This window comes from Vicia villosa, linkage group LG1 (assembly GCF_029867415.1).
Source record: "Vicia villosa cultivar HV-30 ecotype Madison, WI linkage group LG1, Vvil1.0, whole genome shotgun sequence".
Classification (NCBI taxonomy): Eukaryota; Viridiplantae; Streptophyta; class Magnoliopsida; order Fabales; family Fabaceae; genus Vicia; species Vicia villosa.
In genome coordinates this window covers 243,628,348-243,639,343 of record NC_081180.1, presented here as the reverse complement: position 1 = coordinate 243,639,343, position 10,996 = coordinate 243,628,348, and the positions used below count along the sequence as shown (strand labels likewise).

At 35.2% G+C, this 10,996-nt stretch overlaps 1 long non-coding RNA gene across 1 annotated transcript; it reads right to left on the bottom strand.

The window, feature by feature from the left end:
- Positions 1-200: 200 nt before the first annotated feature.
- LOC131624838 (uncharacterized) lies at positions 201-1,092 on the bottom strand. The gene is made up of 3 exons (XR_009290670.1): positions 935-1,092; positions 753-855; positions 201-435 (listed from the first exon to the last, which is right to left on the bottom strand). It is a non-coding gene; the product is annotated as an uncharacterized LOC131624838 (long non-coding RNA).
- Between the last annotated feature and the right edge of the window lie 9,904 nt (positions 1,093-10,996).

The window sequence follows — 10,996 nt, the reverse complement described above, 5'->3', positions numbered from 1 at the left end:
ATATTTTTTTATTATATTAAAAATATTTAATTTTAAATTTTACCTTAAACATCGAAATGTGTTGGGCCGACTAGTCCTATGCAATTAAAAGTGCATTTTTTAGGTTAATATAAAGCGAACAAATTTACACCGATCATCAAGAAGTTTTCAACCATTTATCCTGTATTTCGCTATATTTTGAAAAGCAAAAGGAGAACAGATAATCAAGGGGAATTCCATTTCAGATAATAAATGTACAATACCATATAATATAGCAAACACTGGTTTCTTTCTCATACAACCTATAGAATATATGCACCAAACAATTTTAAATTTTTTAAAAATTAAAATAAGTTACAACTTTCCCAGTTTGTTGAAGTAGATTAACCCGCAAAAATTATAGTTGGATCACAGCAGCACTCATCCAAGAGGCAACAGCAACATAAGGCTGCAAGGCTGCATATAGTTACAAAACATAAAATATGTTAACAATAAATTAAGAGAAAAATGATGATGCACTGACAGTGTAAAAAAGCTTTACACTGTCAACCAATCATGACCATGCATCATATCAAATTATACTGTTATTTTTAAATTACTGAGATAACATGGCAGAATGATATATTTTTATTGGACGATAATGTAAAAATTTTTTAGTGCATCACCATTAAACTCATAAATTAATACATGTTTGAAAAAATGATAATTAAAAAATTAATGTAAATTTTTGCTTAATTAATTTTCATATAGTTTATATAGTTGCACTTAATTACCATCCTTCAAGAAAACCCGGTTGTCTTTTAGGTGGTGGCGGCGGCGGTGGAGCAGCATAATATTGCGGTGGTGCCGCCACCGGAGGTGGTCCCTGATATGGGCCTGTATGAGACATAACAACAACAATAATTTAGTAACATTAAACTTGAGAAAAATTTAGTAACTATATAAGTTGATGTACCTTGAGCAGGATATGGATAGCCATATTTGATCTCACTCATCTTTGCAACAAAACTCTTAGCTCAAAAATATTTGGGTTGGAATGAAGGGTTTGGTTTCTTGGTATATGATCTTGTTATATACTCATCAAGCAAATGCTTTTAGGAAAGAAAAGAAAAAGGAAGGGAGAATATAGGTAGTGGAGAGTGTTAAGAATAAAGTTCTAAAATTATATTTCATTTCAATTCACACATTAATTGGATATATTGGCATGTAACTTCTTTGTCACTTAGATGCTGTTTATATTCTTTATATATGTTAATACTTGGGAAAGTTGTCCCAAAGTAATTTTCTAATTAATAGTATATACATGATTTTCTATTGAATATTTTCTACTTTGTGTTCATAATACTAATAGATGTATACAAAATATTTGTTAAGAGTAATTAGTTAAAAATAATCTTCTCTTTATTTTATTTATATATTTTATATTTTGTTGTCGAATTTAAATATTAGATAAGAAATTGATTAATATTCATAAAAAAAAAATTCAAACGATAAATTGAGATATATTCTTTAAATCAAAGTCGTCTTTGAGAATGTGCAAAAACGACTTACATCACATAACTCACAAATTTTTTTAATTAAGTTATGGTAAAATCAGTTTTCATACACATATTCGACCGTTAATTTACAATTAAATACAATCTCTTAATTTCACGACTCATCTGAAACTAACTTATTTGTTACACCTAAAAAGTTTGAGACCTCTTTGCCTCAAATGTGAACATCTTAAAACTTTGGAACCTCCCATGCCATCTAGTTTGATTCGAAGGGTGTGGAATACAATCGTGCAACCTCTATTTCTGTGGAAGCTTCTTTAATCCCTTCTTGTGTGTGAATAAAAAGGGTCAGAAAATTTGTTTGGCATGTGAATACAAAGTTCATTTTTGAGTTCAAAAAGCACTCACATCACATGATTCTCCTCCTATGGGGTGCTGCTAGCTAGCTAAGCATGGGAATTATACGACCTGTTTTAGCATTATGGGTTAGTAAAAGCTTTAAGCTCGAATCTATTCTTTCCTTCCACAATGCCACACGCTATTACAGCGTTTACTTTGTTCTAGTTCTTGCCTTTATCTCAAACTTAAGGATCACGTTAACTCAAAGTGATTATTTAATAATCTAATATTGATCCTTGTTTGGGTTTCTTCTTATGAGTTCCCTACAATGTGAATTCATAGCTTTAGGCTAATGGTTAATCATACCCTTTTATGTACTAAAAACTTAATAAAATTTAAGATTAAACTATTATTAAAAAAGACTCGTCAATTATTTGGCACATTAAATCGTAATTAAATAGGGTCTTTGTTTGTTTTTACATAGTTAAATTATAGTTAATGTATACAGGATCTCAAAAATTTTGAAATGACTTTGACTCTAACTTGTATTTCGAATGAATTTCAAGAATGGCAAGATTAAAAACAAAGTTGTAAAAATGCAGAAGAAAAAAAAAGCAAAAATTGAAAGATAGTTGTGTATATAATACATTGTAACATTCTGACCAAAATCCACGTGTTTTTAGAGAGAGAAGAGCTTCTCTCTAGAAAAAACTTATCGTGTTCTCCCTCCTCTTTACTCTTCTTAGGGTTTAAAGCGCCGTTTCGGTTTCCTCCAGGTCTCTCTGGCTACTATCCCCAAACTTGATTTGGTTCTATTTTCTCGTTTCAACGAGATCTTTTCTTGTTTTTCCTTTGGTGTTTTTGTGGTTGTTAGTGTACTGGAGTGCTGGAAGGATGGGAAAATGGAAGGAGTTTGAGCTATCAAGGAAAGAAGAAGGAATCACGACGGAGGTGGAAGAAGCGTGTGAAGATGAGGTTTTCCAAAGGACTCTCGCGGCTAGGCTATGGATTGACAACCCTGTCAACACCCGTGCCTTTACAAACACGATGATAGGTGCGTGGAAATTAAAAAAATCTAGTTGAAGTTCAGGAACTGAGTAGGAATATCTTTCTGTTTCATTTTGCTACCAAGCGGGATCTAGAAGGAGTTTTGAGGAATGGGCCATGGAGTTTTGATAGAAATCTTTTGGTGCTGGCTAGAGTGTCGGGAGAAGAGCAACCATCAGAGCTTAATATGCATTATAGTACTTTCTGGGTTAGAGTATATGAGCTTCCTCTAATGCTCAGATCGGAAGCAATGGCAAAGAAGCTAGGAGGCATACTAGGTGAATATGAAGAAATGGATCAAAAAGAGGCTCACAGGAACGGTAGGTTCTTGAGGTTAAAGGTGAAGATGGATCTAAAGAAACCACTCAAAAGGGGAACAAGGGTTCGTTTTAAAGAGAAAAATCTAAGAGTTCACTTCAAGTACGAAAGATTGCCTACTTTCTGCTTTGTCTGTGGAAAGATTGGACACCAAATGAAGGACTGTGAGGAAGTTGGAGATCTTAGTGATGAAGGATTCAAAAACCTAGAAGAGCAAGATTTATCGTTTGGAGTGTGGCTGCGAGCTTCCCCTTTACCCAGGATTCAAGGAGAATAGAAGAAGAAGGAGTCCAACTCAAGCTCGTGCAGCAAGAGTTTGTTCAATTTATCATCAGGCTAGAGCAGGTGCGAGGAGAAAGGTAAGGAAAAGGAAGGAGATGAGGGAGAAGTCAATCAGAAGAAAAAAAGTCCAATTTTGATTGCAGGTGATAAACAGGAGAATCCAAAACTACAAGACAACCCACCAAAGAGAAACATCCTGGAGATAGAGGTAATGGCAGAGTCTTTTGGAGCAGTTGCTATCTCAAATGTAAGACAAGGTTCAGGAAAAGGTCTTAAGGATGGCACAACAAAGAAAAAGAAGTGGACTCGTAGACAAGGAGTTAGGAAGGTTAACCAAGCTACATTGAAGAAGGTGGAGATGGAGATTGGAAAAAGAAATCTGATAGATGTGATGATCATTGATGGGACTTTAGACGGCCATGGATCTATTGAAAAAAGGATGAAGGGACCAGAAGATCAACATGAAGCTACTACAACAAAACCAGAGGTGGTGTTGGAAGTCCAACACCGCCTAGCCCAATGAAAATCTTGAGTTGGAACTGCAGGGGGTTAGGGAGTCTCCGTACAGTTCGAGCCTTGCCAGGGCTCATTCTCTTAGAAAATCCCGATGTGATATTTTTAATGGAGTCTCGCCTGAAGAAGGAGGAAGTGCATAGTATCAAATTTAGGAGTGGTTACAAGTCTTGTCTTAGTGTGGATTGCAGAGGAGTGGGGAGAGAAAGTGTTGGAGGTCTGATTGTCTTTTGGAAGGACAACATAAAACTGAAGATTCTTTCTTATTCCGAGAATCACATTAGAGGGTCTGTAGTAGATGAAGTAGACAACCAAGATTGGTACTTTCAAGGTGTGTATGGATATCCAGAGGAGAACAAAAAGCAATATACGTGGCATCTTATTCAGGATTTGGTTAGTAGGGGAGGAGATAGAGTTTTATGTTTTGGTGACCTCAACGGAACCTTGTCTAAACAAGAGAAAAAATTTCCACAAGAAGGCGGAGCAGAGAAGAAAAATAAGCACAATCCAGAAATTAAAGGATGAGTCGGGTTTCTGGTGGAGAGGGGAAGAAAATGTGGAAAGGCTTTTGGTCAGCTACTTTCTAGAGTTTTTCACTACTACAACTCCTGAGAATCTAGTATAAGTCTGTGAAGTGGTGCGAGGAAAAGTTAAGGAGGATCACTTTAGGTGGTGTGAGGAAAGCTTTTCTGCAATTGAAGTTAAGGAAGCTCTTTTTCAGATGAGTCCCATCAAGGCACCTGGGCCAGATGGTTTTCCTGCGTTATTTTTCCAGAAGTATTGGCACATAGTAGGGCAGGATGTGACCCAATTGGTCTTGGACATCCTAAATAATAACAAAGATCCGGGGGACATCAATTGTACTCATATTCTTCTCATCCTAAAATGCAAAAACCCTGTTACTCCGAAGATAGGCCCATTATCTTATGCAATGTGGTAATGAAGATAGTCTCGAAGACGATAGCTAATCGTATCAAAAATATTATGCCGGATATAGTGGATGAGGAACAAAGTGGATTCGTTAGTGGGAGGTTAATAACTGATAATGCTTTGGTGCCCATGGAATGTTTCCATTGGTTGAAGAAGAAGAACAAGGGGAAAAGGGGAGTGATGGCGTTAAAGCTAGATATGTTTAAGGCATATGATAGGTTGGAGTGGCCTTTTTGTGGTGGGGGTCCTCTCTTCGATGGGTTTTCCAGCCACTTTGGTAAACCTAATAAAGAGGTGCATCTCGACTGTGACTTACAAAATCCTAATCAATGGGCAGCCAAGTAGAGTTTTCTCTCCTAAAAGGGGTCTTCGACAAGGATACCCGCTCTCTCCGTACTTATTTATCATTTATGATGATGTTCATTCAGGATTGCTGAAGAAGGAGGCGATGGAGAATAGGATTCATGGCATTAGAGTTACAAGGCAGGCACCGGTGATCACACATCTTTTCTTTGCTGATGATAGTCTTCTGTTCTCAAGAGCCACATGCCAAGAAGCTAACAGAATAATGACAACCCTCAAATCCTACGAACTCTCTTCAGGTCAAATGGTTAATCTCGACAAGTCTGAGGTATCTTCCAGTCAAAACGTGCGGGAAGAAGATAGAGCTATGATTCGTGCGAGGATGGGAGTAAAGACTGTTGAAAATCACACTAGATACCTAGGGCTGCCAGTGATCTTTGGAAGATCAAAGAAGGAGATTTTTTCACTTGTAGTTGAGAGAGTTTGGAAGAAAATCAAGGGATGGAAGGAACAATTCTTGTCTCGATCTGGGAAATAATTCTTGATAAAAGCAGTAGCCCAGACGATTCTAACATATGTAATGAGCTGCTATAAATTGCCAAAATCTATTTGCAACGAGTTAGAAGCAATGCTGGCAAAGTTTTATTGGGGATCCAGAAATGGATAAAGGAATGTGCATTGGATGAGCTGGGAAAAAATGTCAAGGTCTAAAGGCAATGGTGGCTTGGGATTTCGTGGTATTAGTGAGTCCAACAAGAGTCTCCTAGGAAAGCAGTATTGGAGGTTGTTGGAGTGCGAGGACTCTCTAGTGGGCAGGGTGATGAAAGGAAGATACTTTCCCAAGGCATCAGTGGACAAAAGTAGCAGTGGTTATGCTCCAAGTTATGCTTGGAGGAGTATCTTAAGCGCACAGGATCTAATTCACAATGGAGCGAGGTGGAGAATAGGTGATGGGCATCAGGTAAAAGTATATGAGGACAAATGGCTTCCATCCAATTCGGGCTTCAAATTTAAATCACAAAGAAGAATTCTTGCAGGGGACTGCAGGGTATCAGATCTAATTGATGAAGATTTGAAGTCTTGGAAAAGGGAATTAATTTTTCAGGCCTTTGATTTCGATGATGCTTGTCATATTGTTAGTATCCCTCTGCCTAGAGGTTCCATGCGTGACAAAATAATTTGGCATTTTGAAAAAAAATGGCGAATTCTCTGTTAGATCAGCTCACCACCTTTGTATGCAGGTTAGAGAGTCTAAGAGTCCATGCCCATCTTGTCCTCCTTGCAAAAAGCTTTGGCATCACATCTAGAAAGCTCCAGTGCACGCAAGAGTGAGAAACTTTTTGTGGAGATCTGGTAAGAATATATTGCCCACTAAGCACAACTTGATGAAGAAAGGTATCAGGTTAGACCCCGTCTGCTCTCTGTATAACAAGGATGTTGAAATTGTTAGACACCTATTTATGGACTGTTAATTTGCTAAGAGTGTCCTTTTCTCCTCTATTCTGAGCTATAGATTATCGATTGGCTGCAAAAGAGAAGATGTCTCAATAGAGGTTGCAATGGAAGAGGCTATGGCTATCCGGTGGGGTTTGTCCCTGGCTAAAGAGCTGCAGTTGGAGAAGATAATGATTAAATCTGATGCCAAGGTTGTTGTGGATTGTGTCAATGATGTGCAAAAGAATGTTGTCCAGCCTTTGATTTTTGACATTTGAACTTTGTTAAGTTGCTTTAATTTTTCTACTCTTTTGTTCTATAGTAGAGACTGTAATGCTCAAACTCACAACTTGGCTAGACTTACTTATGATGTAGGCTCAAGGACTTGGTGTGGAGTTTATCCATCTTGGGATATCTTTGCAGTTTCTTCTCTTTAATGAAATTATATTCCCATAAAAAAACATTCTGACCAAATCATTCTATGAAAATTTTAGTTATTGAAATTAGATTAATAAAGGGTAAAATGAAAGTTTTACCATAATTGAGCAATTTCATAAAGAGTAGTGTATTATCTAAATTATTTTATTAAATAATTTGGATTTTTGAAATGTTCTACTTCAATTATATTAAAATTAAAGCAAAGGGAAATATTTGGAATTTTAATAATTCAAGTGGAGATAAAATGGTCGTTTTACTATAAAGGATATTTTAATCATTTTTTAAAGATTATATAATATTTCAACTTAAATTAGATTAACGGAGGTTTATGGGAATCATTAAGTCACTAAATCATGAATTTAGAATAAATAACCCATTAAAATTTTATTATGTAATATCACATTTTGTTAATGAAGGACATAAAGATAATTTTGCAATGACATTTATAATTAAAGGGAATTGAGTTGGAAACTGAATTTTACTTCTTTTACTTCCCGTCTTTCTCATTAGAAAGAGAGAAAATGGGAGAGAGGGATTGCTTATGAGTTCCTCTTTCTTGCATGCAATCTCTTCCCCCCAATCATCATCAATGAAGAAATTGCTTATGAGTTCCTCTTTCTTGCAGCCAATAAAAAAAACAACGATTCCTCTTTGGTGAATTTTGACTAAAATAACTCTTTTAATTCTTACACGATGTGCAGGAGAAAATCTTCAAAAAAAAACACATATAAGTGAACACATAATATCACTTCTTAGAACATTGGATCAGAAGGACATCAGAACATACACAAATATTATATTAGAGATCATGCAAAGTGAAAGTAGAGATGACAACGGGTAGGGTCGGGTGCGGGTTTTACACCACCCAAACCCGCACCGAAAATCACCACCCGAATTTGAAGAACACTGAACCATTATATATCTCGGTGTACTCTATCTCTCTCTCTCTCTCTCACACACACACTTGCATTTAATTTTCGTAGGTTATTGCATGCTTAGGTTTTCAATTCTTAACGTAGTTTATCGTTTATTCAATTGGTAGCGATTTATTATGTAAGGTAGGTTTTATAAGAATCTGTGCCTAATTGAGCTTTGTTGGTGATTGAGTTCTGGAAAACTAGTGTTGTTAAAATTCAATCATAATTTAAATATCGTATAGAACACATATCGTGTATTATATAATCGTTTAATTATTCATTATTGAACAATCTGTGAGTTTTGTGAATTGTGTATTTGTAGACGTGATCAAAATCCAATAAAAGTATAATTCTCATATTTTCGGTTTAAACCTTTTATGTGCACAATTTTGAAAAACCTCTGATAATCCTTTTGTGAAAATTAGTCAAAGTTTTTTTAAAGATTCTATTCACCCCCCCTCTAGGCAGTTTTCCTACTCCATATTCTTACCCAACAATTGGTATTAGAGCCTGTTTTTTTTACTATGTCTAATCGACTGCAAATGTTTGAGAATATGGAAGACGATGACAATTCAAATGGGAGTGTATAATAGTACACCCATTTTTAAAGGAAAAAAATTTAAGGATCCAGTTATTGATCATCTCATTGGGCGACAATGATCCAACTTAAGGATCCAGCAATTTATCGCCTTATTGGGAGGCAGACGACGTGGGGATGTTGTGCCAGTGGATTACCTCGCGCCAGATTTGCTCTTAGTAAGTGTTCAAAGTGTGAAGTTCTCTATCACCTTACCTACCCTTTTGAATGTCATCTTGTCGTTTATTGGCGAGGTATATTTGCTCATCCTCTGGTGGTGTGAGCTCTCACCATTGGCAACGCTCCTTAACTTCGCGTTCCTTCTTTTTCGTGTTGCTTTCCTTGTAACACTCTTCTAAACCCACAAATATTTCGCATGCAATTTACGAAAATAATTCAAAGAAAATCACCACTCAAGGGTGTCACACTTCATAGAAAACATCACAATAACATTCCTGCTCCGTAACACAGGTTATATTATTATAAAACATCTGATAATAGTTCAACAAAGACATCACAGTGGATTCATAGTCATAACATCATAATTAACTTCTCAAAACTCATACGTTGGTCACCTCAATTATTAAAATCAATCAATCAAACCCGTCATAAATTATAACAACGTCAAGAGAACATAATCATTGGAATAGAAGGAATATACCTCATGTGATTCATATCTAGTAGAAATAATATTTGCACATGGACTCGTCACCCCTAAGGTCTACCTTCATAGCCATTTACTAAGCAGACCTAGGTTAACTAGGCTGAAATACCAAATCTCCAAACTACCTGTCCCTCTATGTTTACACACATCAGACCAACAAACCCAAGGAAACATAAATTTCCCTTTTATCCCATGTCCAAATAAATCTCCTTTAAATCCTAACAAACTTCTCCACACCTTAGTAGACATCTTAAGATCAGATGAGAAAAAATTTGAATGGCATTTAGAATTGAATTGAGCAAGATAACTCTCCATGTCGGGCTAACATACATATTTCTCAAGCATAGAAGCCACCTAGAGACAAGGTTTATTAGCGATTTTCAAGTAGCTTTAAGACAAGGGTTAGCCTCAACCGATAAACCTAGATACTTAAATAGTGGAGACTCAATTGTACAATGAAAAAACTTCTCTGCCAAATAAAAAAAAGGTCAACATTAATCCCAACCATGCCACTTTTACAAAAATTGACACGAAGACTTGATGCAAGCTCGAATCCCTGTAAAAATAGCCTTAATCAGTAAAACAAAATTAATCGAGGCATCAACCAAGAAAAAGTATCATCCACATATACTGAAAATGGGAGATCATCAGATCAAAGAAGGTCACTCTAATTCTAGAGTAAAAATTAAGCCTCGTACCTTCTTGAACAAACCACACAACCATTCTTCTGCTTCCAGAAAAACAAGAATGTGATTAAAGACTTGCCTTGTTTCAACCTTTTTAAATACTGATTTTTCTAATAGGACAATCATTAATCAACACTGCAAAATTACCCATAAACACACATTCTCATTCATGATTTCCATTTCTTAAAAAAAAAAACAAATATAATAAGTGTATATCATCTAAAAATATCATATCTAATAAGTATACCATCTAAAAAAATTCCAACTAAAAGTATAGTAAGTTTTCGCAAAATCCACTTTAACAATTAAGCTTGTATTTTATTCTTTTTATCATATCAAACATAAAGTTGTTAAAATGGGTTACTCGGCCTTAAATGGGTCGGTCCTGACGGATTTAGGGCTTTCTAGGGTTTGGTCAAAAAGGTCTTGTGTAATATGGGCTTGAGAATTACTATCTGAACTCGGACCTAGATGGACTTCGGGTTACCTGGCCCTAAATGGACTTTTTTATTTAAAAAATTAAAAAAAAAACCCATAATATTTATTATAAATAAAATTAGAAATTATATTATTTTAAACATAATACATTTTTTAGTACTATATCATCTCGTATAAATACTATAATGTGTTTCTAAATATAATATATGTCTAAATTGTATACAATAATACTTGAATATTTGACATAAAATAAAAATTAATATAATACGATGAAAGAATGTTGATTATAAATGTATAATATTTTAAAGAGAAAGATTGAATAGAATAGAGATAAATTTAGTGAAGATAGAAAAATCAATATGCCATTTTAGAATAAAACAATATAAATATTAATATATTTTTAAAAAAAAGTTATAATTATATGGACCTAATAGACTGCCCATGTGAGTTAGCCGTAATAGATAACGAGCTCTTTAGGACTGGGTTAAAAAAACTTCAAAAATATGAGCTCCAATTTTAAAACTCAAACTTTATAATTTTTTTAACCTAACATATTGATGCATATGAGTTAGCACATTTTAATAGCTCTAACCAAGTCATTGTTAGTAAGCCCATATATTGGCTTGTTAGAGCTT